This window comes from Miniopterus schreibersii, assembly GCF_964146895.1.
Source record: "Miniopterus schreibersii genome assembly, chromosome: 12".
Lineage (NCBI taxonomy): Eukaryota > Metazoa > Chordata > Mammalia > Chiroptera > Miniopteridae > Miniopterus > Miniopterus schreibersii.
This window is the reverse complement of record NC_138112.1, coordinates 29,073,441-29,091,491: the sequence shown is the minus strand read 5'-3', so window position 1 is coordinate 29,091,491 and position 18,051 is coordinate 29,073,441. Positions and strand designations below refer to the sequence as shown.

Below are 18,051 nucleotides of genomic sequence, written 5' to 3'. Positions count from 1 at the left end.
GCATTCTGGGAATTGTAGTCTTCTTTACAGCCTGGCCGGGACCCCGAGGCTATAGCTGGAACTACAATACCCAAAATGCGCCGGGGTCGGACGCGCCCCGAGCGAGCGCAGGGAGCGAGGGAAGCTCGGCCGCCATGTTAGGAGTGCTGGGAAGATTCTGCGGAGCTCGCTGAGGTTTTAGGAAGCTCGGGAGCCGAGTGGCAGTGTCGTGGGGACGGTGAGGTGTAGGAGATCCGGGACTGGGACCTGGGAACCGGGGGGAGGGCGGGTTGGAGCCTTCACCTGGGGACAGATGTAGGGCGGGTCTGGCTGGAGGCGGCATCCAGAGGTCGAGTGGGCCTCATCCTCGCTGTGGTGCTGCGGGGGTTGCATAGGCCCCCTAAACCTCTTGTTTCATTTTCTAAGTAAGATCCTGAGGGAGTCAGTTCAATTCTGGATTCGCAGCATCATTTAGACCCTTTAACAGGACAGTCGGGGTGGTTAATATCTTTGTTGGGGTGCGGGGACCCCAGGCGGCGACCTTCTCTCCTGTGGTCGGAAAAAGCTTCCACCCACGGAATTGGGCTGTTGCCCTGCACATTTATTTTTAACTCCTTCGTTTATTTTCCATCCTTCCTTACACCCCTTCTGAAGGTTTCGAACCCTCGTTGGTTTTTCATACAGACTGATTTGCAAAAGGGTCTAAAGAAATCGATGTTGGAAGGCAGGACAAGCTGCGAAGGGACGGGCTGGGCTTTGGCACCACAATTCAGAAAATATAGGGAGAGGCCTAAAGGCGAAACCGACCAGGGTTAAAATGACATGTTCATACCTGCCAGCAGAAGCAGGGAGATGTTGGAGGGGGGATATTCTTTAAGGCTGGCGATCGGTTCCCCGAGTAGCACGGGTTCTTGGGTAAACCTGGAGTATACGCTAAAATACTGCGGAGATGGGATATTCATAAGCATGGGTCACCAACTTACTTAAATTTGCAGTACTCCATATTTACAACTACTTTAACAATTAATTTTTTTTTAATCTAAGTAACTGAAACCAAAGTCACTGGTCTAAGTTATATCTTCTAGTATCTCAAATGAACTGTGCTATCAATCGTGTTACTAAAACAATGCTCTGTGTTTATTTTTCAGAGTCTGTCTACACTATGGAAAGATGGGAACTTTCTTTTCCTCCTGAGGGTGTCTGAAGGGTTAAAAATGCTGATGTGCTTTGTGCTGTTTTTCTTCCTGCCTTTTGCACCTTACTCTGAAAACAAAATTAACTAGTTATTTGGGGTCAGCAAGGTATGCACTTCACCTGTTAGGAGTTAATAAAACTGTAGCTGATAAACGAATTATCTTATGGAAGAAAGGCTAGGCACAATTATTACAAACGATAAACATGGTAGAAATAGTCTCTTAAATGTATACAAATGTTAATTACAAAAACAGTTTTATGAAGAGTGATTTTATATGTCACGTTTCTGGGAACAAGTCACAAGATGAATGGCTTTGTTTTATTTTTAAAAAAAGGTAATATGTATTGGTTTCATTTATCCATGACTGTAACAATGGACAGGGCTCAAGCAAATAATTCTGTTACTCAATATTTTTGCAAGTAATGGTGGTAAGTATAGGAAAAGGAATAGTGTTTACTACTTCTGACCTTCAGTATAACTCTAGAAGTGTTTAAGCTTAATTGACATGAAATAGACTAGACAGGTTTACATTTAGGCTTAGTTTCAAACTTTTAAATTACTTTTAGGGTTTGGTTATTTAGGATGTTTTTGTGTCTTATACAAAAGCATAGTGAATTTTGTTCATTTTATGTTTCTTTATATAAGCAATAACAATCTCAATTTGAGTTACTATGGAAGACAAATTTGTATGGGGAAGAAACACCAACAGATTTCTTGGAAACCTTGTGTGTGAGAAGTGAGACCGATGTAATGCACTGATTTCTATAATTTGTCATGTGTTTGGGTAGTTTGAAGTTTTTCCAACCTTATATCCAATGGACATCTAACTATAAAGAAATGAAACAGATCTAGCTAATGTCAACAAAAAGACTCCATGGGTTATCCCTTACCTCCTGGGGGGAAAAAATCTATACTGTGTTTTTAGAAATTTTATTTTCAAAACTAATAGTTGAGTTGATGATGTCCGCTTCTAAAACATAACCTCAGTATCCCAGAGAAGACACTGGGTTTGGAAAACTTGAGGAGTAGAATTAGGAATGCCTTAAGTAGATATAGAAACCTACTTTTTTTCCATCTCTCTAAAGAAAATTAGGGAGGATAAATGATGGGGAAAAATTTTAAAAGAAAATTAGGACATTGATTTTTATTATAATTATAGGTAGCTCGTAAAGAGTATTGTATTGAATCAGTTGCTGTTAGAGCAAGGGTTTTTTTCAACAGGGTTAAGTGTCAGGATCACCTATAGAACTCTAAAAATACATAGTTATTGCCAACCTACCTCGGCAAAATTATCCAGGGTTAAAACCAGCTATTTTGTATTTTTAAAACTATAGGTGACTGTACAGTGGTGGGGTAGAGTAGTCCTTCACATCCATATTTGTTTTTAGTGGTTTGTTACACTGGTAATAAGTTTTGAGAGATTTTAGATTTATTACTAATTATACCCATAAATGAAAATGTGTAAATGAGGAAATCACCTAGGGATCAATTTATACTTGGTAGTTGGGGAGGGAGGGAAAAGAAGATCAGTTTTAGCCTTGAGAATACCAAAATATCTTGACTTACCTGGATATTTCTTAGAGTAAGGGTTTAGTCTAATGCTAAGGAAGTGGTGACACTTAATCTGGTAAGAGGTTAGTGCTACCACAGAATTATGGTAAAGCTATACAGATATTTAAAAGAAACAAGTCTGTAAACAGAGGCAGCCAGATACTAGAACTTTCTGAAAATAATTTTTTTCATAACTCCTTTCCCTAAATCCTAAGTTTTAAAAATTATTGATGTTATCTTAGTATTCTTGATATTTGGGTACATGATATGTAATATAGTATCTTTTTGAGCTCCAGATTTGACTCACTGAATTTGGGGTTTTTACATTCAAAATCCTATAGAATTCTTTACCCATATCTGCTAAAGAGTAAAGACAAGATTTGAGAGAACAAGCATTTAAAATTTTTAGAGCAGCCCCAAGATTTAGACACTTAAGGGGTCTCTCTTTGGAGGAGGGTGGTCCTTTTGGAGATGGTAAATGAAGACTGACTAGTGCTTTGGAGAATAAAATCGGTAACCTGGGTTTCTACTTCAGTTTGAAATGTACCTTGAATGCCTTGTACAGTTTCACAGGAATTAGTAGTATTCTAAGCCTCAGTGATGTAGCCTCTGAGTGTGGGAGAGGATTAAACACTGATCTGTGTAAAGCACTTAGCAGAGGGCTTTGGAACAGGTGCCCGCTCTGTGTGTAAGTTTTTAGGAGGCAGTCCCAAAGTAGTTAGGATCCCAAGGGCAGGACAGGGATTACCTCAGGCGTACCCTTTCAACAATTTGTTGATAAATCAAACTTGCATGACTAAGCTCTTACCAAATACAGTTTCATTCCTTCCTATGATAGCAACAACAATTCTTTTCAGCCCTTACCACATAAGGAATATAAAATTCCCATTACTGAGTTGTGTTACTAAGAGATGATTATAATACCTAGGATGGCTGAAGTTAAAAAATTAACAATAACAGATTTTGCTTATGTACCTGTGTAGCTTGAAAAAGCCCCACAGTTGATTATGAAAATCAGGCCCTATCTTAATTGAGGATCACTGTAGTTAGTTCTCTGATAGAAAATGATCTTCTAAATTATGAAAAATGTTAGAATTGTTTTATGCCTTACCCAGTTCTAAATGCTTTCATGTTCCAAGCTATGAAATTTGAGAAAACAGCTATCTGTTGTCTGCCTTTCTGCATCTCTCTTCTGAAATAAGAGTCAACTTTCTTAGCTGTCTCAGAAATGAAATGCCAGCAACCCAAAGGTGATGTAGACCCAGCAGTTACATTAAAAATTATTCTAACCTGATCACAGTGGAGACAAGCAAGCTTAAGAGGCGGGGAAGAGAAACACCTTTACCAAAAGATACCTTTTCAGGCCTCACCTTACATGGAGTTAAATGTCTTTTGCAGTGTACATTTGTGTAAGTGGACATACAGATGAGAATGCCATACAAGGTTCAGCAGTTGGAGTTTCCTTAAGGGAGTTCCTTAACTCATTCCATAAATTTTTTAGTATTTCACATTTTAAGCATTTTACTTTGAGTTAATGTTCAGGAAAAGAAAACATGTTTTCTAGGCTTGTTTAGTTGACCCACTGTTGTGTTTGTAGCAAATTGGCATAATTTTAGCTTCTGGCTTTAATACACCACTAAAAGTAAATGCAGTAAATATCCCAAAGTCAAGATTTGAAATCCAAATGTCTGTAGTTAATGATTAACCAGAAAAGCCTGCCCTCTTTATCCTATGATTTTTCTCACTTTTTACAGGCTTGGATGATTGAGGTGGCACTAGAAAAAATTTATTTGCAAGAATATATGAACATAAACAATATATTCATGAATATAGACATTTAATAATCTCACTAGGTGATTCCACCTAATTTGACTGGAAAGCACCAAGGTAAAATAATTTACCAAAGTCAGGCCTCAAAATGTAAGCCCACCTCTCTTCTGGTGTTCCTAATTCAGTCTTCTTTCCATTGTGCTCAGTACATCTTATTTTTGCTGAAATTTCAAGACAGATGCGTATTTATTTATTTTTATTAATCCTCACCCAAGGAGATTTTTTCCATTGATTTTTAGAGGGGAGGGGAAGGAGGTAGAGAGAATACTGACCTGAGAGAGACATCAGTTGGTTGCCTCTCACAGTTGGCCCTGGATTGAACCTGCAATCCAGGTATGTGCCCTTGACTGGGAATCAAACCCTCAACCTTTCAATGTGCAGGCTGACGCTGAGCCACACTAGCCAGGGCAGATGCCAAATATTTTTAAATGTTTCTGTGTACATATATTCAGTGCAGAATGTAATCCAATCACATGAGCAAGGACTGCTTGGCAAAGGTGTATCATAGTTTTCTTAGGTAAATGAACAAGTTATAGGATCCATGCATGTCTTCATATAAGGCATTTGATTAAAATACATTTTTGAATGAGGAACCCTAATGTATTATAGACATCCAAAGAGTCAGTATTTGGAGGGGTGCAGTTTCAGCCAGTTCTAAATCCTTTCATTCTGTAAGTATGGAGTAATTACCAAGTACAAGGCTCTGGGGATACAACAGTGACTAGACCCTTAAGACAATTACACTCAACCTTTTTAGTATCAATTTCAAAAGAAATTTTTAATGAAGTACAGTGTGTTGGGTTATAAAAGGAACCAATAATGAAATATCAAAAATTTTAAATTTTTGATAAATATGTATGCTTTATTAACTCATTAGTTAAGATGTAGCACTGGCTATAATTACTGTAATTTCAACAGTGGTGAACAAATATTTCAAGTTGTCTATAACATTTGCTGTTAATACTACTATGGTCTGTTGCCTACGTTCAAATTTTAATAGAAGTTACTGAAAATAGAAATTTTTTTTCCCCATCCAAGTTCACAGACCCCTGAATTCTATGAACTACTGATTCACAACCCTGGTTAATTTTTTTAACAACAGGAACTTTCTCTTTTTCACTGTTTTATCTATGGCCTGATTAAGAACAGAGACCTGCACACTGAAAAAACTTGTGATACCTTGCCTCATATAATTCAAAATCAAATTATACCATAAAGTGGATTTAAGGAATTTCTCATGATGAAGACACAGATATTTTCTATTTAGAAAGTTCTAAATTATCTCCTTTTGTTTCATTAGGAGCAGGCAGAGAAAGAGGCTGCTTTACTGTGGTCACAAAGTGTGTGTTTAACATCCAAGCTTGTCTATATCCACTATACAGTAAGAGCTCAATAACAGGATGAATGAATGGACCTTTTCTACAAGGGGTTAACACTTTTTTGAGAACATTAAATTCATCAAGGTACAACATGAAAAAGGGAATACTAGAGTTGGGACTAAATGCTTTATTTGCTGTATAGACGAACAGATTGGAGGGGTTGTAACCCATTGTGTCCTAGATAGAATTAAAAGGTAGGGCAAACATCTTCAAGTGGTCCTACTGCTGAGTAAGCTCCTTGGGGGAAGGTTTTTGTGTGTATGTGTGCATTGTAGCTGGCTCAAACATTTCAGCATTAACCTACCTAAAGCTGTGGAAAGTAAGAAACCTCTTACTAGACATTCAGTAAGTAAATGGGATATTTTCCTCATAACAGAAAGCTAATAAGTACTGCCATAAGTATATTTTTACCTGCCATTTTCATCCAACAGTACATAGAGTAATAATCACCTCCATTTTTTAAATTCTCTCCCGAGGATATTTCTTCCATTGATTTTTTTTTTTGAAGGGAGGGAGGGGAGAGAAACATCTGCAGGAGAGAGACATGAATTAGTTGCCTTCCTCTTGGGCCCTAACCAGACCCCTGCTGGGGGATTGAACCTATAACCTAGGTACATGCCATTGACCAGGAATTGAACCTGGGACCCTTTGATCCACAGGCCAACTCAGACCACTGAGCAAAACCATCCAGGGCATCACCACCTTTTTTTTTTTAATATATTTTTATTGATTTCAGAGAGAGGGTGAGGGAGACAGAAACATCAATGATGAAAGTCACTGATCGACTGCCTCCTGCACGCCCCCCCCCCCCGGGTATTGAGCCCACAACCCCAGCATGTGCCATGATGAGGAATCGAACCATGATTCGGGTCATAGGTCAATGCTCAACCGCTGAGCCACACTGGCTGGGCATCACCTCCATTTTTAAATCAAGGCACAAATCTGCTCAAGGTTAGCCATTAACAAGTAGAGGAATTAAGACTAGAACGCATGCCCTGGCTGGGTAGCTCAGTTGGTTAGAGCGTCCTCCGAATACACCAAGATTGTGGGTTCCCTCCCCAGTCAGGGCACATACAAGGATCAACCAATGTATAGATAGGTGAAATAACGAAATCGATGTTTCTCTCTTTCCCTCTCTAAAATCAAAGAACAGAATCCAGGTTGGCTATTAAAATCTATACAAGAACTGCTACTAGTATCTTTTAGGGGAAATGAGAAAGTAAATGTCCTAGACTAAGTATCTCCCATCTGGCCAAGACTATACAAATATGTTGTGGTCTTTCCCCCACATTTCCCCAAGAGATAAAACAGCCATATGAAACAGATCGAAAGGTGAAAAAAGTTCCATAACTATTTAAAGCACGTTTTAAAAAATAAGATAAGCTGGGTTCATGCAATTTGCTCTGCTCTGCCTTCACAGTGTCCTTGGTATCTTTTCGTTTTTTTTACACTCGGAAAACATTCCAAGGTTTCTGGGGTTTGTGTTTATAGCTGAAAGGATCTAATGGCTCTTCTCCCCCTCCACCCCTCACCAACATCAGTGAGTTTGTGTCCACAGCTTATATAGAAGGCTCTAAAACAGTTTAAACAAAAACAATGTTTGGACTGAAAAACATGTTAAAGTGGATAGTGACTTTTAAGCCCTTTTGATCCACAAGGGGCATACTAGACTGATACCTCTAAATTAGTGTATCATAATGTTTGTCAATTCACAGCTTGAAGTTAAACAGAACTTTTGTTTTACAGATGAGGAAATTGGGCAGCTGGGAAGTATAACTTGGCCTGATCTGTGCTGACATGAAGCTATTTAGGCTTTACCCATGCTACTAGGTGTGAGCATTCACTTCACTGCAGAAATATTGTTTGATACCAGTGTGCTGACATAGACCCTGCTGGGGACGTTTTATAACACAGTATATGGACCATTGCCGTTCTAAATGCCAGGGATTTCTGAATTCTGCATCACACCTGGTCGCCAGAGTTTAGGATAAGGAATTGTTCACCTGTAGTTACTCCCTTTACACAGTAGGCATCTAGGTGATTTGGTACTCAGAAGCATAAACACAGTGTGCCCCAGACTTTACAGAACAATTTTAATTTTCAGTATTCTTTAACTTGTTCTTATGCAGGCCACATGAGACAATTTTATATTTTGAAAATATGGACATGCTGCATCATTTAGTACTTGACCTGGAAAAGGTGTAGAGCCAGTGACTAATTGTGGGCCAATGTAGAGAACTAGAAAACCACCTTTAAAATTCACAGTGCTCCCCCAAAGCTAATTACCATGTCTAAAAAAACAACTTGATTCTACCTTCTAGCTCTTTTTTAGCACAAAGTTGCAAAATGACTGGCTCATGAACCAGTAAGCTGCCTTTGGCAGCCAGGTGATGCTACCTGTAGATAATACACTCTTCTGGCTGGCACATACACAGTAGAGATGCAGCAATTGTTTAATGGATAAGCAAGTTGCTAAATTATAAAAATTACTGTTTAATCCTTTAAATAGTAACTGATATCACCTCTTACCACCTAATTCTTTTGTGACAGATTTTGTGCTAGTGAAGTAGACTTGTTTCAGACAATGAGGGAAATAGAACATTGCTTAGTGAAGTCCAAGGCTTGGACAGGAAACGTAATCCTTGATTCCCAGTGCAGAGAAAACCATGATATTTGAGGATAAAATATTTACTGATTGCTGGGCATTATGCCTTTATGCATTTTAATGCCATGACCATAAAGCCATTACTGTAACAGTTTATTTTCTAAAGGAACCCTGCAGAATGACTCGAATGACTTTGTTTTTGGTGACATTAATTACTGTTTTCCTTTGGGACCTGGCTCTTTATGTAACAGATTTCAAGATGATGCAGGTTTGTCAAAAGCTGTTCCATCCTTGATTTCTTTAAAAAATACATATATACTCTTCAATTAGGTAAAGCGTTTTTAGATAGACTACCTCCTTCTGGTCTATTTTTCCTGTTACCCAGTAAAAGATTTTTCATCAGCCACAGCCCTCTCAAGGGATATTAAAGGGTCTTCTGTTGCACACTATAGCACTAATGTTCATAACAGAACATTAAGATAGGTTGAAGGTTTCCATAATCAGCCTACACTTAATCTTTCCCTACCTCTGCCCTCTTATTTTCCACTTACATTTTTATACTGTTAACTACATTGCAAATACATAGCCACTAAGTTGTTAAGTTCCTTTGAGAGCAGTAAATATACCATATTTATTTTCACATTTCCTTCTGTGCTTAAAGTAGGACTTGTGTTTCTTCAGCAGATATTCGTTGAGTATCCACTAGGTGTCAGATATACTAGGTAGATTCTGGGGACACCAAGATAACTAAACAAACATGCCCTTAGGAGGCTAACAGTCTTGGGGGAAGGTGAAGGTAGGAAATAGATCTGTAAGCCCCCCAAAAAGCTTCAGTATAATATATTGTAGTGGAGTAGGAGATTTCCTGGTGCAAGAGCACTAACAACCATCATTTCCAGAAATATCTCCCTAATAAGTCTCCCTCCGTGACCAAATTTTCACCATTGTAATGTCATTTTTTATAACCACTATTGCCTCTGGGCAAGAAAACTAAGGGATATTAATGGGCTATGAAATTACTTCCCCCTCTAAAAATTGTTCAGTTATTTTTAAACTTTTAATGCAATAAGACTCTTTTGAATATAATTCTATGAGTTTTAACAAGTTTATAGAGTTATATAATCACCACAGTCAAGATATGGAACAGTCCATTACCCCCCAAAATTTTCTGTGCTGCCCCTTTTATAATTTTTTTGTGGTAAAAATTTTTTCAAAAAGTAATGTGTGAATGTTTCATGTACAACTTTTCCTTATTCAGAAAAGGTATTTGGGACAGTACCTTTTCTTATAAGCCTCTATAGAAATATAGATATCCAAGGGGGGCGCTAAATCATTACACCATTGTTAGTCATCTGCACCTTAATTTGTAAATCAAGCTGTTGAAAATAATATTCATAATAGGTAAAGGGTGCATGTAGTGTATGTAGTATGTGTGTGTTAGGCTAGAAAGAGGAAGGGGTCAGTGGATGGAGTTGGAGATTAGGGCCTGACAGTGTGTTCCAAACAATGTGCATGCACTGATACGGGTAGTGTGTTTTGTGTTTTGAGTAGTAGTGAGAGCCCCGGGTTCTCAAAGATAGGGGGCACCAAAGAAAGGAGATGAGCCGTAAAGAGGGCTCACCTTCGTGTAAAGTTTGATCTGTCTTTATCTGAAGATACAGAACTGGCGTTACACTACTGACTGCCAGTAACTTGTTTTGAAAAGTCACTTCCCCTTTCTGAGCCTCAACGTCGTCATTTATAAAAATAATGTTGGATTAAGTATATTCCAAAGTCGAATTCAGTGTTCTCCACCTACAAGTAAAATCGCGCGCGCGCACGCGCGCGCGCGTGTGTGTGTGTGTGTGTGTGTGTGTGTGTGTGTGTGTGTGTGTGTTTCCTGAGTTTCCAATTTATTTTGAGAGTACATTTATTAAAGCGGGGATAGTGAAACAAGGAAGGTCTTAGGATAGAAGCAACAGGAGAGAGACTAGGCTGGGCTGCTTTGGCTCTCCAGAAATATGGGAAAGAAGTGAGCCAAGACGGAGCTGCTGTCAGCTCACTGGAGAGTCAGAAAAGCAGCCTTGGGAACAGGTTCAGGGGTTAGCCAGGAATGAACCGCCACTGCTCATTGCTTCCCTTAGAGTTTACGGAATGCTCCCCTGCGGGGGAAGAAGAGCAGCAAAGGAAAGGCGAGGGCATGCTCCCTGGAGGAAGAGCACAGCTCTGTCCTACAGTTTTAACTGGGGAAACACATACTTGGATAACAACCAAACTCTACCAGTCATTATGATCTCTTAAAATTTCATGCAGGTTGCCCTGGCTTGGTAGCTCAGTTGGTTAGAGTGTCATCCCAATACACCAAGGTTGTGGGTTTGGTCCCCAGTCAGGGCACATACCAGTATCAACCAATGAATGGGTAAATAAGTGGAACAACAAATTCATATCTCTGTCTCCCCCCCCCCATCTCTCAATAATTTTTTTTAAAATTCATGTAAGTTGATGTCAGAAGTTGCAAAGTTAAGGCTGATCTGAACTGGGCACCAGTGATTCAGCTCTCTAATGCTCAGCCTTCTCATTTGCAGAATGACTGTATATACTCTAATATTCCTTATAGTTCTCACATGTTATGACTGAAACGTAAAAACTTACCAGTGTTATTTCTATTCTCACTTCCTTTGGGTCTGCACCTGTTGTTCTAATTTTGAATTTTTTGGTTTATTTTTATTAGCCACTGTTCATTTAGTACCTCCATGTGCCAGAACTTCAATGTAAGATATTTGAGCTATATGACTTAAGGACTTTTTTAGTGCTGCCATCCTTTACGGATACACAGATACAGGGTAATCACACCATGCCTCCTACTCCTTTTCTGGATAACATATTCCTAGAGCAAGATCTTTTGATGAATATTAAAAGTTGCACTAAGGCCTTTGTCAGTGTTGCTCAGTGACTAGACCATCGGCCCGGGCACCGTAGGGTCTTGGGTTCAATCCCTGGTCAAGGGTAAGTACCTGGGTTGCAGATTCTATCCCCTGCCCCGTCTGGTTGGGGGAGGGGGGGCCACGTGTGGGAGGCAACCAATCAATGTGTCCCTCTCACATTCATGTTTTTCTCTCTCCCTCTCGCTCCCCCCCCTTTCACTCTGTCTAAAAATCAATGGAAAAAATATACTTGGGTGAGAATTAACAACAGAAGTAGCACTGAAGAAGGGGAGAAGGGAGAAGATGTATCTGCTCAAATTGGAAAGGAAATGAACTAATGGTTGATGGCTTACTATGTGCTAGGCTCTTTATACATGCCTATCTTTCTCAGGTGGTTGAGATAAGCAGATAGGCAAATGTCATAAAGGGAGCCTGCTTGTTTTAATGACAAAAAGGAGAAAAAGTTTTTCATACCATAACTTACTGGAATTATTCAGAATGTTTGTTTTTCATGTTATTTTCCACTCAGGGGGCACAGACAGCACGGTGCCTCTCTGTAGTGTTTGGCAGATGTTTGTCAAATGAATAGGGATTTTTCTCATGCCCTAAAGTAGTGGTCCTTAGGGTCCATGAACCTCTTAGAATGTTAGAAAAGCTATAGACCTATCTAGGATATCACCTCCAACCAAGTCCCTCTCACCCTAACCACCTTCACATCTGTATTTGGAATGTTTTTAGCCCCTCTACAATCCCTTCCTGTGCCCCAGGTGAAGAACTCAGCCCAGGAAACATTTCTGGGTTTCCAGGCAGCCTAGAAGCATAGTTCCATGAACTTGCAGTGCTACCATCCTTTTTTGGTCCTTTATAGATTAGGGAAAATCATGCCATGCTTCCTGAGCATTAACTAATGGTCATGTTCAGTTTTCTTTTTAGGAGCAAAGATTGTATTCAACTTGCTTTTGGGTCTTATTAATATGTGCTACAACCAAAGGATCAGCATTACATACTTTATCTTTTCCAGGTTTTTAAAGTAGGAATTATTCAGTTTTATAGATGAAGAAATTAAGGTTTGTCCCAAAGCTTACCTTATGTAAGTAACATATCTCTGGCTTTCTATTTTTATCTCTCCCCATTTGGAAACCCACTTAAAACAGTCTAGTGTTCTCAGCAGTGAAATTTCATCTGGATAGAAAAAGATGATGAAAAATTTTCCTTGTCTCATAGTGGAGGAGAATGACATGTAAAACAAATAACAGTTGATCCTTGAACAATGCCAGGGCTAGGGGCACTGACCTCCTGTGCAGTGAAAAATTCTAGTATAACTACAATCAGCTCTCCACACACAGATATTCCCAACAGAAGAGTTGACCCTTGAACAATGAAGGTTTGAACTGCACAGGTCAATTGAAAAAATCCACATATGAAGTGGGACCATGTTCAAGGGTCAACTGTATTCTAAATAATTCCAAATATGATATGAGAACTACCCCATAAAGTTGTGAGGGTCAGACTGGTTAATGGTAAAGTAAATGCTGTGTAAACTCTAAGGTTTTTAAAGCACATATGGCTCTTACCTTGATAGTAAATCCTCAAACCTAATACAGTCCAACAAGATGTTTACCTAGTCTCAAATAGTGGTGTCCCTTTCATACATGACAGCGAGACTGCATCTCACCAGGCTTGTGATGGAAGAAACTCGAGTTGTTTACTATTATTATTACTAAACTGGAAAACAGTTTTTTGATTAAATTTAATGTTTTGAGCACTTACTCTGTGCCAGGGGCTTTTTAATTTACACAGAAGCTTTCTGTGTGAGAGTGAGTCTCCCTTGTTCACTTACTCAAGGCTGCACAATTACAGCTAACGTTTGATCTCTTCCTGTAAGCAAAGTTTCATTCAGAAGTTTCTCAATAGTTAGAACAACTCTGTAAAATACTGTTAATATTGTCATCCCTAATTTGTCAATGAGAAAATTGAAATTTCAAGAAATTAGTTTGTCCAACAATATTACAAAGCTAAAGCTTTGAACTCTGGCTGATTTGACTCCAAAGTCTGTACTACATTCCAGTACGCTACCAAAGCTTCCAAGCATTATTATTGTAAACCATTGTTTTTTGCATAGTAAATGTGGCTGTCCCTGTGGTGGGGAGCGGGAGCTAGTAAGGGAGGGATTAAAGGGGAGTTACTGGGCCATTTCTGAAAGGTGGTACCTTCCCCTGCAAGCAGGTTTCTTGTGAAATCAGGTTGGATAAGTAAGGCTGAGGAAGGTGGAGGTGGTGTGGTTGAGCCTGTTCAGAAACTGATTACATCTGAGCCTCTGTCCCTTTTGCCTGCCAGCTGACTCAGAGCTGGCTGATGGGCCAAAGCCCAGGGAGGTCGATTTCATGGGCTGTGTACTTCAAAGGATCTGATTCCTGGCACTGCTGTGCACATTGTTTTTCAGAGGGCACAGTCTTACGGGTGAGGGAAGAGGACGGTCTCCAGGAAGTGTTTGCGAAAGGCCTAGGCAGTGTTTGCTCTAAATCCAAATATACACAGCTTTGTTCTAACCCTGAGCACTGCTGAAAATTAGGTAGGTAAACCGTAAATATTCCTCTACAGTAAACACAGCAGTTAGAATATGGGCCCAAGAAAAAATGCCAGGGAGTTGAATTGCTAGGTCATAGAGTGTCTGTCTGTTTAGTTTTATAAAAAGCAAGCAGATCTTTTCCCAAAGCGGTTGGACTCTGTTATACATTCACCAGCAAAGTAAGAGAGTTCAGATTAAATATATATATATATGGGCCCAAGAGTCAGATTCTAATCTTGTTGGATCAATAACTAGGCTTCAGTTTTCTCACGTATGAAATGGGGATTAAGGTAGCACCTACTTCATATGATTATTGTGAAGTTTAAACATATATAAAGCATATACCACAGTACCTGAGACATAGTAAACACTCTTGAAACATTATTATTATTTACAGAAAACTCATATTTTATAAGAGCTTAAATAAAATAAATTAATTGGTTCATTATTCTTTCACTTAATATACACTCAAAAGGTATTATTTTGTTGGCTGGGAGGGAGGGAGAGAACATGTTTTGTTGAACACCTAAAATGGGCCATATATGTGTGTGTGTGTGTGTGTGTGTGTGTGTATAACTTTTTTTTAAATTAAGTTATTTCAGAAAATTGATTTTTATTCTTCAGACTCCAAGCTTACATCCAGCATAGCCAGGGACTCGGGAAGATATCTTTGTGAATAGCATTTTCTCAGTCATTCCTAAGAACTAGCAGAGAACTGGCTCAAGCGAAGGAGTGTGGGTTTGGGACTGGGGCACCATAGCAGTGAGCCAAATAATTTTTAAATATATTCTTCCACTTAAAGTTCACAGAAAGCCTATAAAGTATTTTCCTACTTTGTAGATAAGACCCTAGACTGAGAGAGGTATGTAGTTTCATGCCTAAGGTCATATAGTCAGCACTAACTCCAAAGCCTGTGAATAAGATAGCCATTGTCCCTACCAGGGCATGTTATTCAGCAGCAGGCAGACACAAGCAAGTATGTGCACTCAAAGTGCTGTTACTGAGGTTTATACTAGGTGCTTAGGAGCACACAGTGGAGAAGGTGAACTTGGGCCGGGGTGGAGGGGGTGCTAAAAGTAGTCCTGTTCACAGGAATAAATGCTAATAGTGGGGCTTCAGGCGAGAATGAGGTAGGGGCTTTTGCTGGTAGAGAAGGAGTTAGGTATAGTCTTTCTGAGTTTCCTCAAGTCACAATGAAAGGGGTTAGAAGGAAGACTTTCTAGAATCTCTCAAGTCAATATGACTGCCATTTAGATCTAGCATTATAGTCACAGCAACTGTCATGGTTGCAAAAAAACTGTCTCCAGAGAGACCAGATTATGTTATTTACTTGAGGTGAAACGGTGGGGGACATTATATTCTGATGTCTCTCTCCATCAGAAGGATCTGTATCTCCTTGGGCTTTTGGACTGAACCTAATAATATTTGCAACTGACTCACTGCACAATCATTAGGTACTAGTCACTGCTGCGTTCATAGGCCAGAACTCTTAAGTGGAGGAAGGTGGAAAGGCTTTGTCTAAGTCAGTACTGTAGTCCCCCCTTATTTGTGGTTTCATTTTCCAAGGTTTCAGTTATCTGCCATTAGACATGCTCTGAAAAATATTAAATGGAAAATTCCAGATAAAAACAATTCATAAGTTTTAAATTGCAGGCTGTTCTGAGTACTATGATGAAATCTTGCTCCTTCCCACTCCATTCCTCCCAGGATGTGAAACATTCCTTTGTCCAGCATGTCCATGCTGTATATGATACCATCCCATTAGTTGGTTAATAGCCTTCTTGGTTATCAGATCTACTGTCGCAGTATCTCAGTGCTTGTGTTCAAATAACCCCTGTAGTAGCCTAACACATCGCAATGCCTGTCATTCACCTCGCTTCATCTCATCATGTAGGCACTGTATCATTTCACATCATCACAAGGAGAAGGAGGAGTACAGTACAATAAGATATTTTGAGAGAGACCACATTCACATAACTATTACAATATATTGTTATAATTGCTCTATTTTTTTTTATCAGTTGTTAATCTCTTACTGTGCATAATTTATAAATTAAACTTTATGTATGTATAGGAAAAAACATAGTGTATATATAGGGTTCTGTACTATTTGTATTTTCAGTCATGTCCTGGGGGTCTTGGAATATATCCCCCACAGATAAGGGGGAACTACTATATTACACTTAATTTGGGCACACACCCTTAGTATATGTAGATTACTGGCATATGATGCCCATTATGAAATGTAGATAAAAGCAGGAAGTTTAAGAAATGAAGTGAAGTTGAAATAAAATTTAATATTAGGGCAAAATATACTTAGGATTTGGTATTTGTTATTAATAGTGGACAAATTAATATTTCAAATAGGCTACATAATAGCTTGGGGGTTTTTGTCAATTTATCAGATTTGATTAGGTCATTGTATTTAATCTCATAATGTACTGATACTAAGTAGATTCTGCATTTTTGTTTTTTGTCCTTCAATTAACAGAGTTGTTTTTTTCCAGCAGTCTTTTTAAACCAGTTGCTCATTTTGTGAGATTTAGTTTAGTGAAAATCATTTTTTGAACTTCCATGTCACTAAATGCTGAAAGTGAAAGAACCTCCATTCATACCTCACATGGCATATGAGCATCGAGTATAGGGACAGTGTGGGCATGCCAGGTTCAATCCATATTAATAGTGGTTAATTTTTTTAAATGAATTACAAACATATATTGAGTTATAAAAATTCTTACCACACCTCAGTGTATTGTCTTGCATACTTCCAAAGCAGCAATTTCAACCCTTTTCACCTCATGGCACACGTTTAAACTAATTACTAAAATTCTGTGGCACACCGAAAAACATATTTTTTGTCAATCTGACCAAAATATAGGTATAATTTTGATTGATTCACACTGGACAACTATTGTGTTGGTTCTTGTCATTTTTTTATTTGACAATCTAACAGAAACAAGGTTAGTGCTTCTGACTAGTCAGGTATTGCATGTTTTAAAACTTCTTGCGACACACCGGTTGAAAAACCACTGCTCTAGAGTGAGCACAGTCCACTTTGGAGATCAGTGGTCTAAGGAACAGAATTTGCAGCGATAAAGTGGGAATAATCAATCCTATCTTTAGCAATGATTGGTTGAAATTCACTTATGAATGACAAATGGGAAGGGCACAACATGACTTCCCAGGAAATCAGAAGAGGTGAGCATAGGTGAACCTTTGAGAGAGGGGCCTGTCTATAACAAGGCATAACCTAATTTGTCGAGTGCCTCAAATAAATACATCTAGTTTTTAAGGAAATGGGCCTTGTCAGACCTACTTAGATTTAATCCCAGCTCTGCTATTTACTAGCCATGAAATTCGGGGAAAGCAACAACCTGTTGGAGTCTGAAATGCTGATTAATACCAGTACCTGTTTCACTGAGAAGAGTTTAGTGTGATACTATTTGAACCGTCACTGAGGTGCAGAGCTGATGAGCTAAACTCTTTATAAGAAATTCATTTAATCCTCACAATAGGCTAGTGTGGTAGAGGCTAACTAGTTGTTCACCAAAACATTTCCTTTTCCTCCTGGGCCCTCAAAAGGACTGCATTTCCTGACCTCCCTTGCAGCTACATTATTGTGCTCTGGCTAGCGAGATATGGGCAGAAGCGATGAGCACCACCTCCAGGCCTGACTCACGAACGTCTCCCTTGAAGTTCTCCATGTTCTCTTCCATCATCTCTCAGAGGGTCCAGCAGAACCCCTGGGTGCAAGGGCCTCCCTTCCTCCCCCCACCTCCAACCTGTATTGGATTGTGATGTAAGCCAGAAATAAACTCTTACTGTGTTAAGTCATTGAGATGTGGAGATTGTTTGTTACAGAAGTTAGTGCACCCAAATACAACAAAGTTTGACAAGAATCCAGAGAAGGGAAAGATAGGTTGTTTAGTGGTATCTGGCACATGATGTACAATAAAAGGGGTAATTAACCTTACTGACTTGAGAAAGATAAAGATTACTTTTATGAGATAACTTACATGCATCTGTCTGTAAAAGTCCCA

General features: G+C 39.1%; 1 long non-coding RNA gene across 1 annotated transcript; it reads left to right on the top strand.

The window, feature by feature from the left end:
* Positions 1-99: 99 nt before the first annotated feature.
* LOC308565266 lies at positions 100-17,848 on the top strand. Its single transcript, XR_014000018.1, has 3 exons — positions 100-217; positions 1,128-1,280; positions 17,594-17,848. It is a non-coding gene; the product is annotated as an uncharacterized lncRNA (long non-coding RNA).
* Positions 17,849-18,051: the final 203 nt, after the last annotated feature.